Consider the following 23738-nt stretch of genomic DNA (forward strand, 5'->3'; position numbering starts at 1 on the left):
TGGAGACAATTTTTATGTTAAAACATGCCTCCTGCCCTCTGAATTTTAAAACTAAAGGAATTTCTGTGCTGGTTTATAATTGTGTCAACTCATTTTAAACACACCATATTTTTCTGAATTCCTTTTAATAATGGTAATTCTTTCCCAGTCCCCTAGCTTAGCCTGTTAACCTTATAAAACAGCCTCAGAAAACAAGTGATCATTAATGCAAACAGTCCTTCTCCTCCAATAAATCTGAGAAATTAGAAGAATCAACCACTTTCATTGTATGAAGTTTAGTTCCTCTCCATGTAAAGCATACACTGCAAAGTAGTGGTCATACTTACCTTTAGTTAATGACTTTTGCTGATGTGCTAGCTCAGTTCAAGTGAACACTGAATTAGCTATATAGAACCAGTTCCCACAGTCTCTAATCTTTGTTCTGAATGGCAGAAAAACACACCAAGTGTTCCTTATCCCATATACCTGAATTACAGACAAGGGGGATCCTTGCTTAGAAGAGATCTTTCTCATTACTATCTTCTCTTGAACAATCTAGACTTCAGTAGTTATTCATACCTATAAAGCATTGTATCCATACTTAGAAATAATGAAATATTATTCTTACCTTTACTGATTTAAACTGCAACAACAAGTATATTTCTAAAAGAGTAAAAATGTTATCATATTTAAAAGGTATCTATGTATTTAAATAAATATAGGAAAATACCTAGACTCCCCAGATTTGAATTTTGCAAATTTGCTTAGTGTTCTAATGGAAATATTAGACAATTATACAGAGAAAATAAAATTTGTATCCTGAAATCATCATGTTCCTCTGACTCATGTAAAGAGCAAAATCAGAGCTTTCTTTCCTTTTTTCTTTTTTTCTTTTCTTTCTTTTTTCTTTTCTTCTCTTTTCTTTTCTTCTCTTTTTTTCTTTTTTCTTTTCTTTTTTCTTTTCTTTTTTCTTTTCTTTTCTCTTATTTTTTCCTTTCCTTTCCTTTCCTTTCCTTTCCTTTCCTTTCCTTTCCTTTCCTTTCCTTTCCTTTCCTTTCCTTTCCTTTCCTTTCCTTTCCTTTCCTTTCCTTTCCTTTCCTTTCCTTTCCTTTCCTTTCCTTTCCTTTCCTTTCCTTTCCTTTCCTTTCCTTTCCTTTCCTTTCCTTTCCTTTCCTTTCCTTTCCTTTCCTTTCCTTTCCTTTCCTTTCCTTTCCTTTCCTTTCCTTTCCTTTCCTTTCCTTCTTTTCCCCTTTCCTTTCCCCTTTCCTTTCCCCTTTCCTCTTTCCTCTTTCCTTTCCTTTCCTTTCCTCTTCTCTTCTCTTCCTCTTCTCTTCCTCTTCTCTTCCTCTTCTCTTCTCTTTTTCAGTTACAGGAATTTCCACCTATCTACAAAGTAGATAGCAAAAGATTTTTCCTGTAGTTCGGTGATCAAAAGTGATTTTATTAAAAAAATATGATTTTATCATTAGTAAATTCATTACTACCACTTCCTTCCCCTTCTCTTGTGAAAGGAATCACAGAAGAAATGACAGGTCTGCAATACAAACCTTGAAACTATAACTCAAGTAAAATTCTAGTTGAGGTCATTTGGAGTTGTCCCTGAAATAAATATAATTAGAAGAAAAATCACTTTAACTGAAAAATCCTGAGAATAAAAGTATCAGATACTTCTCAGATTTTTCTCTTGTACATTATATTTGTTGATGTAAGTGAAAGCATCAAGGAGATTTTAAGTCCACATCTAAGTCCAAATCTATAAAATGACTTCTTTAGTTTTGTCCTTGCATAATTTCTCCTTTTCACTTGTAAGGGAGGCAGCTAGGTTTAATGGTCTATCTTTAAGCTTTTACTTTTATAACTTAGCTTAAAGCACCAAGGTTGACTTTCTGGAAAAAAAAAAAAAAAGATTTATGCAAGTGTGTAACTAATGGCACCTGCATTTCATTGCCAATCAAAACATCCATCAGTGACAAAATAAGAGATTATTATTGTGCAAAAAAACCCAAACGCATATTTTTTTTAGATTGAAATGTTAGGTGCTTAGCAATTTTGGCAACATTTTTTGTCCTTTATATAACAATATCATATTCATATAATTTGCAGAAATCAGTAAATGCAATAGCACTGGTCTTGAAACTTGTTTAACCATAGTGTGTCCTTTACAAAATCTTCCAAGAAATATTCTTTGTTAATTCCAGAACCAATAATTTCAGCACGAAACCCTGCATTCGTGGTGAGAACTCAGAGGATATTTTATTCCATGTGGATCATCAGGGAGCATATCCCAGCCTTCATTAGCACAGCCTGTACACTACCCAAAACATCCACCCAAAATCAATAGAATTTAAGCCTAAATAATCATACCTTCCTTTCTTTTACAACATTTGGTCAGAATTAAATTTTGTCTCACAGCACAGCAGAACACAAGCTATATTGATAACTCATTATAAACACAGTCAACCACTGAACCTTACATTGGGTTTATATAAATAAATTGCTATACTGTTGCTATGTCTTTACTGCTGCTTGACAAAGAGACTTAAAGAGGCAGTTTTAAATGGATGATTGTCTACAAGCATTCATCAGTGGTTGGAAATTTAAGTATAAAGAGCAAATGGAATAAATGAGAATCATAAGCCGAGCTCTGACCCTCTTACTCTGTTTTCACTCATCCTTCATTTAGGCAGACAGTAGAATTCATAAGTGAAACACTACCTACAGTGTCTGCAGGACAGTTAGACTTGCCATTGCTTTCTTCCTTGCTGTGGAAAGTTGTTGTATGACTTACAAGCTTCTGTCTTCTGCATATTTCCCTGGTTTTCTGTATTAAATAATGTTACACTTGCTCAAGAATGCTGAACATTTTAGTCTCAGACCTGTCACATTTTCAGCAAATGCATTGTCCCCATTTATTTATGCTGAAAACATCAAAGTTAAGTCACCTTCAACAAACTGGATTCTGGGAAGCAGAAAGGTCAGTCTTAGTGCTTTCCATGGGTTATATCACAGCAATTGATCCAATAGGTCTGCTGCCAGAACTAGAATAGATGTCTGCTAATAACAGCAGACCCTAGAGCTCATTGGATGTGTCACTCACCAAGGATGTGACAGAGAATCATTCCTGGCATACACAGTGTCTGCATGGAGATTTAAGGAATTACCCAGCCAGATTTCCAGAAAAAAACACAGTCAGATGCAACTATATCAAAAGAATTCCAAATCAACAGAGATGGGCACATGCCTCCAAGAATGTTCTGGTTAACCTATCCAAGTGTGTGATACAAGCGCAATTCAGGAGACTTACAAGGACAGCTGTGCTGACTCCTGGCTGCAGATTGACATCTGCAAACATGACAAATTAGGAGGTGATACCTGAATGCAGATCTTCTTCAGCTTAGCTTGTTGGCTGTTCTGAGGTGGATTTCTCTGCTGGAACTCTCCCGACCTGCAGAAATAATTCCAGGTGTACTACAAGAAGGATTCCAGCGTCCTGTGCTCAGAGGTCTGAACTACAGATTCTTGTCTTTGGACTAAACACTGCTTGTGCAGCTCTAAAACCAGTGCAGACAGAAAAAGTTGGGAGATTTTCAAAAAAATATCCAAGACCTAGGTGATTCTCAATGTAGCACTGTAGGAAATAAGTATAAATAGGGAACGACATGGAGCTTAATCAGAATTACAGGCAAAACAAAGGTTCTGTTTTATTGACTATTATGGGGCTTGTCTTTCTGCATGCTCTTTCTCCCTCATGTTTGTCAAAACACCTGTTTCATGCTTTCCTCCCTTTGTTCTTATTCTGTCTAGGTAATTTTCTTTATTGAACACCATGTTCTTTTGAATTTCTGTCTTGAATACCTAATAGCTCCTGTGCATTGTGTGGTGATAGAGAAAATCTCATTTAAGACAGGGACTCCTACTAGACAACAAAAACTTGGAATGATTGCAGACCATTCAAGCTCTCCACACTGAAGAATCTCTCTGACAACAGTGTATAAGCCACTAATTACTGTAAAATGTTTGTATCCTTGGCTCCTGACATCAGTGAGCTGTGTAGGAACTCAGTTCTGTACCAGATGAGGTACTGAATTTCTTCTGAAAGTGTACTCAATTTCTTCAGTCACCTTGGGAAGCAACCTGCACTTTAAAGGTCAAACAAATCTAACCACAGTAGTTGTGGTACAATGATGGATGAAAATATTATTTATTTTATTCTTGCCTTTTTGTACAAAAAGCCACCAAATAACACAACATTATGTGAATATTGCATCCACCACATCTTTCTTATACTCAAAATATGTCCAATACAAAAAAGTAACTAAAAGCCCAAGCTACTCTGTACCTCTTGTTTTTTATTTCCTTCTCTTATTACTCTCAATACTCAACAGGTCAGTTACAGATTTCAGCTCACTGAACCAGCTGCAAGATTGTTGAAATCTATAAAGCTCCATTGCTGTCACGACTGCTAAGTCACATATGCCCAAGATCTAAAGAGGTTATTTATAATGAATGTATTGATCTTTTCATAGCCGTTTTAGCTGAAATACTACTCCATGAAAGGAACCTCCACTGTCTGCAGATTTATACCCCAACAGTAATGAGACGTTTGAACTGCATGAGAGACAGCCAATGTTTTTTTATTAACATGTTACTTGAAGCTACTGTACTTTAATGTGGTCTCCAGAATGGAGGGAATTATTTTCGTTTTATTTGTCTTACTTAAAACTTTCCACTTATCATTGTAACTGAGAGACTGAGAGATAGATTTCCTTACACATCCCACAAAGCAAAGCCAGTAGTACAGCTGAGAAACCATACATGTCACATCTGTATATTGCTAGCTCTATTTTCAGCCAAAGTACTTTAGTGAAATCTCATGCCAAGTTCAGTATCTTTATATATTTCTGTGCATCTTACACATAATTTCTTGTAACAGTCATTAGTTAGTTTTAAAATGTTATGCATTTTGAAATCTGGTCCACTCAGATACCTTCCATTTACTCCAGGACTTTTTCTGCAGAAGTGACCACTTGAGCAATGTGGGCAACCTCTACAAAGAGCATCTCTTTGTTTCCTAAGATGTCACAGTTAAAGCCTCACATATCTCTGCCAAACCCCTATAGGAGGATTGTGTGAACAGGAATCCTGCTGTATTAGCAGTTTCATCTCCAACCCACAGCACTGTCAACAGCATTTAGGGCAAGGTCTCAAAAGCAGATCAGATCCCAGTGGTTTTTGAGATTCAGCTATATATAAATGCTTGTACAATGGACTGGTGCTAAAGAATAAGAATCTGTGCCAACAGAAATAGTGCCTGGAGATGGAGGAAGGAGGGGAGAATGTTCTCAGAGGGATGAATCTGGAAACGTCCCTCACAACAGCTGCAAACAGCTGCGTGGCCTGATCACCGTAGGTGTTTTGGAGCTGTGTGACCATTTGGCGCTTAGCAGTTGGAGTTTTTACCCCTGATAGCTGAGCTTTCAGTACAATGCAACCCTGAATGCATTCTCCTCTGTTTGATTTTGGGAAGCCAAACTCAATCTGTGTTCTATCTAATTCATATTGCATTTGGCCCAGTGTATTTTAGATCCAAGCACTTTTGGAAGAGAAAACATAGGGTATCAATAGAAGGCTGCATCCAGTTGCAACTGAAAGAGAAAACGAGGTTGCTTTGATCACACCTAATCTGGTAACCTAAATAGCTGAAACACTGCAAACTAGAATTCTGATTTCAATAAAGAATTATCATTAATTATTTTTTAATGAGAAACCTCCACAGCTCTTTCACTGAGAAGAATGAACGATGAAGGCCAGCAGGGACAAAAGAAGAGAGGGACATGGTATTCATTGGGGAATTATTACAGTGGGGTTCTTTCCTCTACTTTTCATTTCTCTCAGCTTGATGTCTCCAAAAATGATTGCTGACAACAGAGGCTGGTGGACAATTTCTTAGATGTCACTAGACTCATATTTTACTTTATTATTAAGGGTATTAATTGGAAGAGCTATGGTATAGCACTGTACGCTGGAAGCTAAGCAATGTATGTTTTGGGCATTTCTATGGCTCTTGCTTGTTGAAATGTTACACTTGCTTCAAGATTGTTCCTCTTCTGTTAACATTCAGTGAACACATCAAGGGAGGATTACCCTTGAGTTAAAAGGAAGTTTTTAACAGTTGCAGGACAGGTGATAATTTTTTTATATATATGTTTTCCTTCCATTATTCTATGCCACATCCATTCTGTGTACATATAATGACAATATTGAAATCCAAGGAAATAGAATGACAAGACTTAAGAAAATTATTTGCTAGTAGAAACGATTGAAGACAGCAATCACTGAAAAGAGGAATATAGTTTCTTACTAATTTCTCTCTCTTTTTTACCCTTCTTTTTTTCTTTTTCATCCTGCTTTAGTTTATTTACCCCTAACTGAAAGGTCTTCCTTGCCAAGGAGCAAGACCAGATCTGTCTCCTCTCTTCTACATTAGCTTTACTACTACAATCATTTGCAAAATTGAATAAGTGTACCATATTCAAAAAAGCTATGGAAATAAAAATCACCTTTTCACATACATAAAATTATCAGGAATTAGGCTTTCACATCTTGGACTTAATCCACATAGCCTCTAGTCTGTGAGAACACTGAAAGAGCAAGAGTGTAATGGTTTTCCCACTGATGCCAGGATTTCCATGTAGCACCTCACCATTCTGCTGCTCCTGAGACAGTTCCACCATCAAGACTGCCAGACAGGCTTGAAATTCTGAATGCAGCACATATCTTGCCTGCCAGAAGTCAAGATAATACTTCAATTACAGCTGCTAGGCTTCTTCACTTTCCTCATTCCTCCTCCTTCCATGATATATTTCTTCACTGAGTCACTTTAAACATCAGATTACAATTTGTAGGGATTCTGGTGCTGCAGATGGGTTATTCCATCATGACTGGTCATCACTGGCATAGTCAGAGGGGGAAACTAAATTATTGCAATTGTGTGTTATTATGTGCTAGCTGAAATGACTGCACCTCTTTCCCTCTGGTTTTATGACCTTGTAGGCACAATAACCAGAAAAATCAACATGCTTACTCTGGAAAGGTGGCAATAGGACTCAAGAAGTTAATGCCAACATTGTTTTATCACAAGAGGCATGTGAGTTAGGATAGTTCCAAGGTGGAGTGTCACCAGAAACTCCAGTGATTAGTGGGCCACCTTCCCAACATATCAACATGTGGGGAGCTCTACTGCTGCAGTGACAACTTCCCATGATAGTCTATGACTTATTGGAATGCTTCCATCTCCATAGACCCATTATCAACCCACAGATTTTTTTCTTGTGAATTTTGACTGAAATGGAAAAGAAGGAGAGAAGTAGACAAAGGTTACTGGTAAGCATAGTCGGTAAAACTATCAGAGAGTTGGAGGTTTTTGGTGTGTTTTGGGTTTTTTGCTATTTTGAGTTATAAAAAATAAAATCAGAAAAGTTCCACTATTGCCAACTTGGATGCATTTGCTGAAATGTTTATGAGATTTATGAACTGAGCTTCTGGTCTTTGACATTCATTTTTTTTTTCAAACAAAAAGAAGTTGTATTTCACAGAAATTAAGTACAACAGTGAAAAAATCCATCTTGTAAGGATTTCTCTTGCAGAAGTTTTCATTCTTTTCCTTGCCCTTTTTATCCCCAGACTAGTTGTTCTCTAAAATGGGAAACTGAATACAGAACCGACAGTCAGAAGTGGCTTACCAAAAGGGTTTCTTTTCTGCTTTTGATACAGCATAAACATTTATCAAATCCTATCACCATCTCCTCCTCTGCAGAAAAGGGTAGAGAAGTCATCACCTTCTCCAGGAAGAAGCAGCCAAGCTGATACATCCTGGGCCCTCCCTGGGCACTAGAGTCCTACTTTTTCATGCAGATGATCCTCATCATTCATTCTGAATGACAGAGAATCGCTTAGTCTGAAACTAACATAAATCATCTTTCCATCTTCCCTCAGCCTTTCATGGATGGCTAGCAAAGAGCTCGGATCTCCACAGCCTTCTAGAAGCACCTAGATGGTTAGAAAGAAACTATCTGGTTGAGTATCTGCAACAACAGATTTCTTTTTGAGAAGTCTAGGTAGGAGATAAGAGGAAACCTGAATGAAAGTGGTTTCCCTGTAGATATGGCTGCTTTCCTTGTATACTTGAGTGTTAATGCAAACTGTTTGCTTTGATTTAAGGTTCTACAGTCCTTTAACCCAGTAAATACATTTTTTTGTCAATGCCAGCAACATGCCAGTGCTTTTGTACTAGCTGTGCAGAGCCTTAGGGCTAGGGCTTGTTTTAACCTGCTAGTTTAAATGCAACAAATTGATGGAGAATGCAGACAACCTGCCAGGACTTTCTTACATGGCAGTTGTGTGGGGAGCCCTTCTGGGAATGTTTTTTTTTTTGGGTACCAGCCTACAGCCATCACAGAAGGCTAGAACACATTCTTACTGCACAATCAAGAATCTCATTTAAAGCATCTTATTTCTGAGCAGTCTAGGCTATTCAAATTTAATGCAACAGATCAGTGGAGAACGTAGCCAATATGGCAATATGGGCTCTATTCTGGGTACAACAAGGAAGACTGAGTTCGTTAGCTCTTTAGTGAACCTAAGTTCATTAGCTTTTCCCAAAACTCTGCAATATTAGCTGCCACCTACACTATTCACATAAATCCAAATTCAAAACAGAGTTTTGAGTATACCACACAGAATACCCCCAGAATGTTAAAAAATCCCTACTAATTATAAAATTTCTGTAGGAAGGCCTTATATCTCTCAAGACATGCACTCTCAGCAGAGAGAGAGAGTTGCTCTGTAAGGGCAGGCAAGCTGGAAGGCTGGAGTGACAGCAAAGCAAGGCACTCTCCTCCCTGTCATTCCCACCCTACCCGGACAAGCAGAGCAGAACAGGTCTGGTGATGATGAATGAGGCTGGCCCCCAGCCCAGTGAGACAGACTGCTCTGTACAAGCTTGCAGGTCCAAGATGAAGCTGGAGAGCCAGTTGAGCAAGGATACGTCAGGGCCAGGGTCAGACACAAACACAGGCACAACTGTGGCATAGCTCAGGCAGAGACTGAGGATATAAATGATCATCAAAACAATGGTGTAAATGATCATCAAAACATGTTGTCTCCTCTTACTACCTCTGTGTTTTCCCAGTGGTAAGACCCAAGTTTATGCAGCTGCATCACAGCAAACCTGGTCTTGAGCACTGGCAGCAAAATCCTTAGGAGAAGTATGTACTTTAGAAACTCATTTTGGTTTGTCCTCGGTGAGGAAATCCATAAAGATTCTCCTTCCAGGAACACGATGACAACAGACACAACTGTCCCAATCAGTTCTTTCATTCCTGAGATTCACATCTACACAGTAATTAAAAAAAGAATTATAAATAAATAAAAACCATAACTGAAAATTGTCCTTGGGGTTGGATCTGATGATCTCTTGAGGTCCCTTCCAACCTCTGAGATACTGTGATACTGTGATTAATTAGCACAACTCACTTGTATATGCAAATGGAATTAACACAACTCACCTGTACATGTAAATGGATATGGAAGTATAGATTTGAGTCAACACCTTGGTAGAAAAAGCTAAGTAAAACACCTAGAAACTTTGCTAATACTATCAGTATATTGTAATAAAAATGCAATGTTTCTTGTTATGCAGTAGAATAACTCTTAGCTGTGAAGTATTCATCGAAAAGTTGGAAGGTCAGGCTTAGTTTGATTAAACTCCTAAAATATGTATGTTTATCCCAAGCTCAGACAAAGCTCCAGAGTTAGTTAGATTTGGCAGAAAAAAAAAAAAACCTGAACAGTACAATTCCAGTTCTGTCTGGTTAGCAGAATTGTAGAAATGTGCAAACATGATTAAGTGGGCATGTTAGATAAGAAAGGGAAATTCTACATTTCAGAACCTGAAAATGTCTATCTCTAGTATTGCTAGAAATGTTTATGTAAGGGAGTGATTTTGTTTAACCTGTTTTCATCATACATGGTGTATTTGAGCATGGATTTGCATATATGAGTCAAGATTTGGTCTGTGAAAACAATAACTGAGGGGAAAGCACCGGAGGAGTAATCTCCATTGTGCATACAGTGTTAATTAAATCAGAAAAAATAAATATATAATAACATTTTCTTCCACAGCAGCTCCCCTGCTAATTCTGAGTCTTTGGAGAATGTTATTGCTTCCTAAATGCCCTGAAGGCTTCCATGCTGAAGTCAGAAACTCTTGAAAACATCCCTTCAGCTCCTTTGAAATTAGAATTGCATTTGAAGTCCTCAAATAGGGTTGCAAAAATTTTTATTGCTCTTTCCCTTACATCTGGGCTCCCTTTAAATTTATTTAATAAACATTCACTTGATAACATACATTAAAAGTGTCCACATAAAGTCACAAAATTACATGTCTCTTCAGCAAGTGAGGCTGCTGAAGTTACAGATATTTTCTGTGAAACTCAAACCTGACACTTCTCACAGTGCCAAAGAAAGTTCAATATTCCTCTAATCTTCAGCATTCAAGGACCACCTCTGCTATGAGGACAGGCTGAGGGAGCTGGAGTTGTTCAGCCTGAAGAAGAGGCTCCAGGGAGACCTGATAGCAGCCTTCCAGTACCTGAGGGGGGAAGGATGGAGAGAGACTGTTTACAAAGGCCTGCAGTGACAAGACAAGGAGCAATGGCTTCAAACTTGAGAAGGGCAGATTTAGATTGGACATCAGGAAGAAGTTCTTTACTATGAGGGTAGTGGAACACTGGAACAAGTTGTCCAGGGAGGTGGTTGAGGCCCCTTCCCTAGAGATATTCAAGGTGAGGCTCGACAAAGCCCTGGTCAGCCTGAGCTAGTTGGGGATGTCTCTGCTGACTGCAGGGAGCTTGGACTAGATGACCTTTGGAGGTCCCTTCCAGCCTGGACCATTCTATGATTCTGCAAATAGGTTACCCACCAGATGCACAGTACCAGACAATTGCAGTTCAGTTTCATTCATCAGACAAATCATGCTATCCAAACACTCTGGAAGTCACTCTGAACAGGAGATTGCCCTTTACAGACCACTGGTCCAAATCTGTTGCATGAGGAAGACACTTGGAGTCACTGAGTTTTATTATTCTGACCTTCATTAGCTAAATTTGGCAAAAATTGCATTTAACTGTCTCTCAGGCATTGTTCAGAAGTTGATAATATTTAGCAGGAGTTACAGAGTACATAACATGTGAAAACAGAAGTGGAAAAAAAGGGCAAAAAGAGGACACAAAAGGGAAAAATTATTTTAAAAGTACTTAGAGTACCACTCGTAGTAACCTAAAGGAAAATCAGAGAGGCAAATAAAAATATCCATTCTCCATATTTATTTATTTTTTTAACTATGTCAGGCAGAATTCATCAATCTTTAATTTACACCTCAGCAACAAGAACACAACTCTACAGATTATAAAATTGTTCAGGGGGTGTAGGTATTTTTCTGGTTTCACTTCCTTGAGAGTGAAAAATAATCTGAAGTGAATCAGCTTAAAGAGTTATCTCTGGAAAGAAATTGCCCTTTGTGTGTCTTGTTCATCTGATGGTCAGTGCAATGAGCATTTGATTGAAGTTCTTAAACACTTCAATAGTAATAATAGACTGAAAATGCAGAGAAAATTAAAAGTCCAATGTCCTCTCCTCAGACAAAATTTGCCAATAGCCCAAACTGATAATTTATGAGAGCAGCAATATTCAATATTCAATATTTTTGTGCTACTTTTATAGTAAAAATAACAGGTTTGGGGGTTTTGTGACGTTTTTATTGTCTGAAGGATTTCCTTCTCCAATACTTTTGAGTCTCTATGTTTACTGGAATTTCTACTATTTTCGAGGAAAGACTTGAATTGTGCTTCATTTTATATGGCTGGATTATTTTTTTTTTCCTTCTCACTGCCTTATGAAGCTGCTATTATCCAATTTTCTCCAGTCTTTCTACTCTTAAGGTAAGGATAGGCTTTACCCTAACAGTTACGAAAAATGTTACAGCAATACAAAAACTTTACCCCAACCATTGGCAGGTTCCCAAAACTCTGCCTCCACTGCAACAATCCACAATTCAGTCCACACTATATTCCAAACTCAAGTCACCCTTTTCTCCTTGGATTTTAGCAGCAGTAATATTGAGGCGTCTTCCTTTCTCTTACTTTTTATGGTTGAGGGGGAAAATGTTCATCCTGGAAGACTCAGATACTCAAATTATCAGCTTTCTACCATTGAATTTGGCCTCCTGTTTCCATTCAATTGTCCTGAATTTATAGGCTTTGTGCAGCTCAACCAAATCAGTCCCCAGGCTGCTCTGAAACTAGTCAAGCTCCAGAAATTCCATCTACATATTTAAGGGTTTGTACAACAAAGAAGGAAATGAGGGCAGAGGGGAGCCAACAGGTTAGCAGGGCTTCACTTTTATGATTCCTCAGGGGAAGAAAACTAACACTCTAATGATTTAAACAGCCTGATGTGCACTGTCAAGGCCCATAAGTCAGCACCAAAGAATTATATGTGATATACCCCATAGCAGCTAAAAAACACGTTTGCCATAAAAAATATACTGTGTTACTCACCAAATATGCTCTACAAATCCAGTCCAGGCCCTTTAGATGGTGACCATTTCAAATATGATAAAGCTCTGGAGACTGTTTTTTTTCACTATACACACTAGCTTGCAGAACTCTATACTAATGATCTACCTCAGAAAATATCTTTGCATGCACTCCTCTGGTTTCAGAAACACAATTTTCACAATATCAAGATATTTCAGGTTGTGGTTAATTTTTACTCTAAGCAAAATAAATACTTCTAAGTTAAGGTATCACCACAGTATTAAACCTGAAATGAATTTGAATAAAATACTTAGAGAAAACTGGCAAGCAATATAACATTAATATCTTCTTCACTGGAATTAAAAAGCAGTACAATATATGCATATTGTATTAAGATTTCTTAGCATCATCAGTTGTTAGTAGACACAACTTCAGTATATCTCCATCCATGGGAAGATAGGACTTCTGTTCCCTCTGATGCACAACATCTTAAGGAGATGAGAAACTTATTCTTGCCTCTGCTGCAAAGACAGCTGGCATAGATTCCCAGACTCCAGGATGCAGAGAAATGTATCAGTGTTGCACAACCTGTTGCATCCATGCCAGCCCACTGTACGTTTGCAAGCAGTGTCTATCCCTCACTGCTGCTATCTAGAGCAGGAAGCACCTACCCTGTCAATGTGATATTTGTGCCACCACCCACCACCTGCTTTGGTGCAATCCTCCATTGTTCAGGTGTGCTTCTCTACCAAAGACCTAGGAAGCTGCTCAGCATTTCCTGCAAAGTCTCACTTAGTCTGGCTCTCTTCAACTGTGCACAAAGTCCCATGTCAGAGATGATGTGAGCCAAGGAAGAGTTTGGTCCTAAGAATTACAGGATTTCTGAAATAAGATGAGCTATCTGTAATTTCCTGAGCTATCAGGAGATGCAAAGCCATGTAACCATCTATTATGCTTGTCACATGGCCAAGTGGAGAAATGAGGGTCACCACTTTTTCATATCAGCTCTCTTAACTTTCAGTGTTATTAAGACCTTGTGAGTCACTCAGATGGTTCCAAATGAAGGGGAAAAGTAAGGTAGATAATGGAGCCTAAAGGCATAGAAGAGATTTTACTATTTCTGGGAGACACTACTGGACTAATTGAGTTATGCTCAATTAATTAAACTAACATTTATTTTGATAAAAGATGGAAGGACTGGAGAAGTGGGGATGGGGAGAGATCATTATCTAATATTTACTCTGGTCTTTTTTTTTTTTTTTCTGTAGATTGACCTGAATGAAATGTAATTATATATTGCTTTTATTTGGGGGGGATCCTGAAATTCTATAGATGTACTCTTCATCTAAACTTAGATGTCAAGAAGTTCATCAACCCTTCTGGGGAAAGAGGTAATAACCACACTGCAGAAGCTCCCACTAGCATGAACCAATTCTTCCAAATGGTAAGAGATGTCATTTCATTTAGGTGTCCTTGCCTGGAAACAAACTCAATTTCCAGAAGGAAAAAAGCAAAAACTACTTTGTCTGTTTTTATAAGGCAAGAAGTAATAGCTTAAATACCCATTATATTCCTCAATTTCAATTTCAAAAGGTTTCATTAATATGTTATATTACTTTTTGTAAGAACTCAACAGTCAGAATCACCACATTCAGACATAAGTTTCAGCTCCTTTGGAAGTGTGAATGTACTTACGATATCTAGCAGGAACTAAAATTAAGGAAACTCAAAATACACTTGTCAGCTCAAGAGGTAATTTGTTAAAATGAAGTCTGTTAAGTGTCTGTTAGGTTTAACATTAGAAACCTGAAGTGGTCTGTCATAGGCATGGGCACAGCACCCAGAACATTGTTGGTTGTTGGTCTTTCCTAGTCAATGTTTCATCTAACTATTCTATTTACTATTCTATTTTCTATTGGAAAATACTTGATTTCTGCCTCCCCCCCCCCCATCTTCTACTGGTCTATCCAAGGGTAAAATGAAGTTCCAGGAAAACCCCACTTCATATATTATTACAGGTCAAGTTTGTATTCCTAAATTTTATAGGAAACAATACAAATCACACAGATCCTTGTGCCTGATTACTTAATACATTAGTACTTGAGAATTCCACTTGAGCCATTCTTAAACTCACTGAATCATTATTTAAAGTGTGTCTCCAAAATCCTGTCTTTACATTTCATGTCCAGTTTACTTTTTATTCATATAAAACAGGTAATCTGGCAAGCAGATTACCAGACTGCTTGTAAAGGTTTTTCCATTTTTTTTTTTTTCCTGAATGATCTATTCAGGTTTCTTCTTGTTTCAGTCTGAGGTACTATATTCATATTCATTATTCCTGTTTCAGTAGAAACTGGATTTATAAGAATTGGTTATGTTCAGTCTGGTTTAGAACATAAGGAATTTTTTGTCTTCTACTACCAATGTAAATTGTTAAAAATAAGCCACCTGCTTCCAGGGCATTTACTTTAGTTTATGCTGTCACTTTGATGAACTTAAAAGGTGTATAAACTTTGTGAACTTATAGAACTCTTTTGCACATATGGAGCAGCTAGTTTTTCTTACACTGCAAATACCTAAGCATCTTTTGGCTTTGATGTGATTGATAACAAATGGCATATTCCCAACATCTCAGTGACAGTGTTAGCAGATACTATTTGCTATGACTTTTTAAAAAAGAAAATGCATTTGCATGGTTGAAACAAACAAAGGTCTAACAAGCATATGAAAGCAGAAGGAATAAAAAGATAAATCACAGAAACATTCAGGTTGCAAAAGACCCTCAGAATCACCAAGTCCAGCCAATAACCCTACTCTACAAGGTTCACCCCTAAACCATATCCTCAAGCACCAAATCCAAACGACCTTTAAACACATCCAGGGCTGGTGACTCAAACACTTCCCTGGGCAGCTCATTCCAATGCCTGACCACTCCTTCTGTGAAAAAAAAAAAAAATGTCCTAATGTCCAATCTAAATGTGCCAGATGAGGCATATCTCAATAGAGGACTGATGAAGAACACTGCATTACTGCCCTTGCTGGAGTCATTAAGTGGTCTGTTTAGATGAATCTGGCAGTAGTAGTTTTCCACTGTATCCAAGTCAAAGAGGGTGAAGATGAACTTTCTGCTATGAACACAGTTCCATAAAAAAAGAACAAAGCATTTCACAGTTTACTGAATAAAGAGGTTTTGCTGTATTAATATACTAAATTCCTTCTTTAGAATGCTGCTGATCTTTCAGTCCTGTAATCAGTTCAGCAAAGCTATTTGTAGAAAAGCAAAAGGGTTTATTTTTTGACTAAAATCATGACATTTGCAGAAAGGAAGGCAGGAAGACTGAAATGGACATTTTCTAAATATTAACAAAACAGATACAAAAAGTGAAGGAAAATTATTTTCAGAGTGTCCCTGGATTATTTTAGGGATCTTTAAGCCTCCTTGATACAGTAAAATTCATCTCAGCAGAAATGAAGACTTGCTGGTGAAGAGCAACTGCAACGTAACTTGCAAGGGCAAGACACTGATGTTCTAACCATGCATAACAGATAAGGGTGCATGCACAAAACAACCAGTATCACATCACCCTCAGAAATACCATGAAGGATGAAAACAAGTTGTGAAATTCCAGCAAACTATGCAAACTCAGTACTAAACTTCAACCAAAAAACATGATGTAAGACCTGGAGAAATAATATGAATATTCATGACTCTTCTGGAAAATCTAACATAAATGCATGTGTTTAAGAAATAAAAAGATGATACTCTGTCTAGTTGCTGTGAAAGATCTGAGACAAGATCCTCCTTGCACCCAAATATCCACAACTTTTTGTTAAAGAAGTGCCTGCCATTAAAACTTAAAAGTGGAGTTTTAGAGAGTTTCCTTATGTAGCTGAATTTCATGGCATCACCTTGTCTTCTTTTCTTCTAATACACCCATGTAAGCCTGAAATAAGATGTTGTTTCAGTTTAGGCTGGGTGCCTTTAAAAAGAAACACCAAAGAGTAGAGACCTCCAGTGTCCAGAGAGTCCAACCCAGTGGGCGGACAAAGGAAACAGTCTGTTTCTTTCCATGAATCCTGCATCTGTATAAAGCCAGCCTAGAAAGGAGACGGAAGAAGGAGCACTGGGGCTTGTGGTAAACCCTAGGTAGGGGATGGAAGAGCACTGGGGGTTTTGGTCTGAATTGGTTGGCCTGGTATAAAGGGAGTTTTATGTAAAGCTTTGGCTTAATGACTTTGTGTGTTCAGCTTAGACTGTGGATTTCTTTGTATTTTGTACCACAGTATCACAGAATATCAGAGGTTGGAAGGGACCTCCAGAGATCATTGGGTCCAACCCCCCTGCCAGAGCAGGATCATTTAGGGTAGTGCGCAAATGAATGCATCCAGGCAGGGTTTGGCAATTCTCCAGAGAGGGAGATTCCACAACCCCCCCTGGGCAGCCTGTCCAATGCTCTGTCACCCTCACTGTCAAGAAGTTTCTCATCATGTTGAGGTGAAATCTTCTATGTTCAAGTTTGAACCCATTGTTCCTTGCCTTATCACTGCGAACCACTGAAAAGAGCCTGGCCCCCTCCACTTGACACCCACCCCTCAGATATTTATACACATTTATGAGATCCCCTCTCAGTCTTCTCTTCTCCAGACTAAACAGCCCCAGGGCAATCAGTCTCTCTTCACAGGGGAGATGCTCAAGTCCCCTAATCATCCTCATGGCTCTCCGTTGGATTCTCTCCAGTGGTTATGCTTTGCTATGCTCACCACCACGTAACTGTAGCATTGTACTTTGTGAATAGCCTTTCCATTTAAACTTACCATTGCTACCCAGTCCATTGGGTGAGTGTTATTCTTTTGCCCCTTTTGGAGCAACAGAGCAATCTGTCCACTCATTAAACCATGACAGATGTCAATCAAATTTAAAATTTCAAGTACTTCTTTTTCTTTTTGAATGTTGTTTAAATGGTCCAAAAGGAAATATTTTCATGTAAAAATGAATAAATATATGAATAAATTCCCTGTTCTTTATAAAAACTTTTTTTCCACTTTTTCAGTTTATTTAGAACAAACATGTAAACAGAGGCCTGATTATGGTGTCCAGTTATAGGATTTTCCACAAAGTGAACTCAGAGTCATATAAAAATTGTTCCACTCTAAATGCAAGAGTTATTTTGATTGTCTTTCATGCTTCACTCTCCCCTGCTGCTCCCCCATGCCAACTTTCACAGTTGTCACTTCTAGCTTTGGCTTGCACTATGTAAAGATACAGCAGAAACCTGAATAGGGTAGAAATGAAAATTAGAATGGCAGATTTGCCATCTTCTGAAGAGGTGTGAAGTGCAGTCTCTTCCTGCACCATAGTGAGGTAGTGCTAACATTGGCAGCATTTTTGCAGTCTTTTTATGTAAGTTGGCACTAATTTTGAGCAGTCATCCTGAATTCATTGTGGCTGTCTCTGTGTACAGATCCACACCCATGCAAGATGTCTTAACCCCCCCCCCTTTTTTTTTTTTTTTTTGCCTTGGAGAGAGAATCCACCATAATCTAGCTACAATCTGTGCTCATACAATTTTTGACAAATTCAGAATTATTCTGCTCCTTTCTCATGAATCTTTTCAACATGTTGACCATCATAACTGCTATAACCACTGCCAGCACACTGAGCTAGTAACAGAGAGCATAGGATGTCCAAATCCAGCATGCTGTATGCAAATACAAATGAGAGCCATCTGTAGACATACAGCAGGGTGTATGCTATCCTGTAAGCCCCAGAGCACATATGAGGTTAATTGTTTTTTCAGTTCAGAAATACCTCTTTTCTCAATGCAATCTTATTTGTTTTGAGGAGAAATTAAAAGAAAGAAACAATAGGTTGCGCAGAACAAAACAATTAAGTTAGGAAATTGGCATCAGAAGAATGGGATATGTGCCATATTGCAAAGCTCATTGACCAACAGGGTATTTGAAAAATTACAATTAGCATGGTTTTAGCACATATGAGTCTTGAAAGGAACAATAACATGTAAGACATCCTGGGGCAGTGGGAAGAGGAGATATCCTTCCCTCTTCATCTAGGGGTACATGACTTAGCCAAACCAAATACTCAGAGTGCCAATTCACATACTAACTATGGACTAGCTTGCCTCTGTAGCTGTCTGTCTGTAACTCTGTAAAATGAGTTATTGGACCATATTTTGGTCTAACTGGACTGATTTTTCAACTTGTGGTAAAACAATGGGATGGTAACAACTCTATTACTTTCTGAGTGTACTATCAGTCTGAGCAGCTTTTTTTGTGCCCTCCCTTAGCCTTTCTACAAGCAGTGAGAAGGAAGGACTATGTAGATGAAGGAAATAGGTCCAGAACTTTCCTTAGGAAAACAGATTAATTATCTTCAGTCTTATTTTTTAGGCTATTAGCTTCCATTTTGCTCTAAACTCAGCTTGCAAGAAATCTTCACACTGCTGTTTTTCCACCATTAGTAATATTCTGATTTTTTTTTTAAAGTTTCTCTGCATTACCCAGTTTCAGCTGCACTGATAGTTAACAAGAACACAATTAGTCAAAATCTTATGACTGTACCTTAGCAACCTACATGACACTTGGGAGGAAAGCAGAAGCACAGACTGCAAGAAGAAAAGACTTGCAGAAAGCAGTGGGAAGTCATGCAAATTTAACAGAAATAAAATACCTCCCAGTTACCCGCAAGCATCAAAGCTGGAAGAGACAGATTTTTGTCTGGTGATTAAGACAATTCCTAACCACTTTTCCAGCTGCTATCTGCTCCTAAGAAGTTATTTACTGAAGAGCTAGGAAGACAACCTAGCCTGAGGAAAACCGAAAAGCTGTAATTTGAACCAAATTTCACACAAAATTTAAAGATAAAGAATAGAAACAAGAAAGAGTTTGGAGGAATCTGCAAGAAGCAATTTTGCCTTGCTGCTTCATTTTATGTTAGCAGAAGATGCAGGACCTATAGAAACACCTTTTAAAACGCCATTATTCTTCACAGATGCACAGTTTCACAGGTTGCATTGGGTTGGAAGGGACCCTCAAAGGTCAGCTTGTGTTAATATAAATACAAACTGTGCTCTCTGCAATGCTCCATTCACATAATCTTCTGATACATATTCATTCTGATGGCTCTGCTGTTCTTGAAAGAGCTGATTTTTCTAAACTTCAATTCAGGATTTCAATTAATGACAGGCGTGTGCAATAGGTTCAGCACATCCCAGATGCATAAACCTGTCAGAGCTCAGCTGCAACACTGGGAAGTGGATAATTCCAGGCTTTCTAGATAACACACAGCCTGGTGAAAGCAGCAAAGATGCCAGGAAATTGTGGATGAATATATGAAGTCTTATCATCCACATATGACTTAGAGAGGGAGAAACAAGACTTTTTCCAGGAATAATAAATGTATACAAACCCTGCATATCCTACAGAGAGTGGAATCTGGTGTATAATTTGTAAATGTTTAGATTAGTCCATCCTTTCTATCACCAACTAATGATAAATATATACATCGGTTAAAAAAGTGGCCAGGTATTTTGGTGTCTAGATGGCTAAATAAGAATCTTCTCTGCTCATATAAACCTTAAAAATCCCCTAAACTCATAATGAAATTGCTTCCTGTCTGAACATACTAAGGGATGAGAACCATATTTGTTGGATTCCAACTCTGACACTTAAATAAAACAAAAGTGCAACTATTGTGTTACTGCACCAGGATCCTCAGCTCTCCTAATAGATATTCTAAGAGGTGCTAATCCTGCCAATACGTTCATTAACTTCTGTATAGGCCCAAATGCATCAGCTGTTGAGTGGCTACCAAATCTATCTCATTATTACTACAGCACACATTGCCATCTAAAGACAGGGCAATGAGTTCAGTAAAATGAAAAGCAGAAAGTCATATTCATCATACTTCTAATTTCTTTCTGTGAATTGCACAAAATAATTCCAGTGTGTATCACAGATTTTGGGAAGCTGGTTATATTGCTGAGATACTGATCTTCACGTTCAGTCTGGCTGCTGCTTTAAGCCTGATTTGCTCTGGCAAAATAAAGCAGATTGAACACAACCAAGAAAGTGGTATCTCCAGGTAGATTCCATTTCTTATTGTAATAACAGAACAGCATTGTCATAATGTCAATCCAACAGGCAGTTGTTAAGCTGGTGTATATGCTCTCTATTATTACGGTTTAAAGTGGTCTATTTGGTTTATCTTGGTTGAGATGAGCATGCTGGATGTCACAGAAAGCAGACATCAAAATACACTGCTTACTTTCAAAAATTCCCAGAGGGCCAGAGCATTGTAATTCTACATAGTACAGACCAAACCATTGAACTACAGCTCCTTAACTTCTGAGTCAGTTTAAATGCCTATGTCGAAACATTTCAGGAAGAAGTGCAAAAGCACAGGCTGAAGAAAATGCTCTCCAGAGAACCAGTGTCCACAAAGGTATCAAATCAAGTCACAGATGGTTCATCATGTAGATATTTTTTCTCAGTGTGAAAACATTTACACTGTTTATGGTGGTTTCTGCAACCTCACCAAGCTCTCTGAAAGCTTCTAATCAGAAGCTATTTTTTAATCCTTTGGATCACTACAAGCTTAACTTCCACAATTTTTCTGACCCCATTACACATTTTCTTTTAATAGAAGGTTTATAGATTAAAGTGACTTTTCTTTCACCTTTCTCCTGGTTTGAATAATGTATTACTTCAGTTCATAGCAACATTCAAGATATCTCTCCCTCCTTTTAGCATATACATTGAATTAAATTCAAATTAAGCTGCAGGCTATTTTGGGAAAGGGTCATTTCCAGCAGAGTGCTTGCAGAACATTCACTACAAATGGGTCTACCACACCTGAGCATTAGCAGAGTGCAAGAACAGATGCTGCTAACAACAAAAGCAGCTTTAGGTTCAAAGCTCAGGCGAGGTGATGCCTAAAAAAGAAATTAGACAATTTCATTCTGCTGGCTAGCGAATAGTGATCACTTCAGCAAATTAGTTCAGTGTTTGCAGATTCTGCTGAGAATGGCTGATTGATGGGAGTCCTGACTGATGCCCCTTGTCAGAGCTGTCAGAGCTTAACCTTGATGTGTGCATTTCAGCACTGCTTGCTTCTCTCTGTCACTTTCACTGTGTGTGTTCTAATTTGATTATTGTCTTAGTTTAAAGAGCAGACAGAAATAATTTTGCTCCCAAAAGAAGCAAAATAAAACCTCTCTCGTTGAATTGGAGAGAAATACAGCATTATATTAAAAAATATACAAGAAAATAAAGAATACATGGATCCTTAACACCTAATACATATACAGGATACTAGAAAAAAAAACCAAAACCTTTCCCCAACCAGATTAAACCACAAATCCCAGCACTCTTTCTCCCCCCCCCCCCCCCCCCCCCCCCACTATGTTGCCTCCCTTCCTTAGGCCTAAGCAGGCCAAGATTCCACAGGGAAAATTAGTCTTGCCTCTGAAGGCCACTAACAGGTCTCCTCCTCCATGTTACAAGATAAGGGACTCCCTCCAGAGAGCCGAAAGGAGGGAGAAAAGAGACCAAATTGGCCTTGCTGCCAACTTATAAAGAGATAGCAGAATTACAGAATTGAATAACAAATTACAATTTTCCAGTCCATCACTGGACCTTTCTGGTCCTCCTGGAGGACTCAATTCCATGTTGTTTTTTTTTTTCAACTTAAAGGCCTCAAACTACCACAATTATATCAACGTCAGTGACCAGATGACCATCAATTGATTGTCATTTTGGCATTTATCCATTTAACATTCTTAATTCTTCACCCTGCTCCTTGTATAAGCGCAAGAGATGTACAAAGTAAAAGCCATGCAGGGAAAACTCAGATTCATCTGCATCAAGAATGAATCAGATATGCTTGCAGAATGGTGACTTGTGAATTCAACTAGAATGTGTTTCTCCGTTTCTGCATGCTGCTTGAATTTATTTTTTTTACTATACTTTCTGAATTTAAATAAATTATATAAATTCAATACACAGTACAACTAGTAAGGCTGTTTAAGTTTTTTAAGCCTAGAATGGCAGCATATTATCATTCTAAGCCTAGTTTATAGTGAACATCAATGAAGAGCTATTAGAGTGGAGGTTTTTATAGCACTGTGCAATGTGTATGAAATTGCTATCTGTAATAGCAAGAGTACGACGACTGATAGCAAATGAACATATTTATTAGTCATCACAATTGTCAGTACAAAATTGCTGGAAAAATTTAAATAATATAAAGGGCAAGGTGAAACTTAGATGAGATTGTCCAAATGAAATACTACTGAAATTAATACACAGATTTTGTAACATCTTGTAATAATGGAAAAGTGAATATGTGCCTTGAAGGTAGAACACTCGATGCACAATAATTCTTAGAAACTGTAGAGATCCATAAATCTTCTGATAATCATATGAACATTCCGTATCATTCAGAGGAAAATCTCCTAGATGACTGACATAGAAAAGCAGTTTCATAGAAGAAAAATCATAGAAGAGAATGTCATGTCATATGTTCATTTTACAAGCTCTGCATGTAAACCAGTTCTGTAAAGTAGTGAAAGTTCACATCTTCTGGGAAGCTCAGAAAGAAAATAACTTTGTAGACATCTGCAGAGGCTTTCGAAGGTCAAGCTGTAGAGCTTTTGGGTCATTTTTGACCCTAGAATAATTACATGGGACTAGCTTATATGACATATAGCCCACGACAGACACAGACCTTCTGAAGAAGCTGCTAAATATCGGGCAGGAGACCCTAACACATCTAAAATGGCAGTAGAAGACTGGACAAGTTTGATCATCTCGACATCTTTCTTATACTGAGGGACCTAGAACTGGACACAGTACTCAAGGTGTGGCCCAGCCAGTGCTGAGCACAGGGGAAGAATGCTGGCCACACTATTCCTGATACATGCCAGGACATCACTAGCCCTCCTGGCCACCCGGGCACACTGCTGGCTCATGTTCAGCTGGCTGCTGACCAGCACCCTCAGGTCTCCCCTGGCCTGGCTGCTCTCCACCCACTCTGTCCCCAGCCCACAGTGCTGCATGGGGCTGCTGTGGCCAAAGTGCAGAACTCAGCACCTAGACCTGCTAAACCCCATACTGCTTCAATGTCTATGGGAAAAATTCCAACAC

The sequence above is a fragment of the Indicator indicator genome, chromosome 3 (assembly GCF_027791375.1).
Source record: "Indicator indicator isolate 239-I01 chromosome 3, UM_Iind_1.1, whole genome shotgun sequence".
In the NCBI taxonomy this organism is placed as follows: domain Eukaryota; kingdom Metazoa; phylum Chordata; class Aves; order Piciformes; family Indicatoridae; genus Indicator; species Indicator indicator.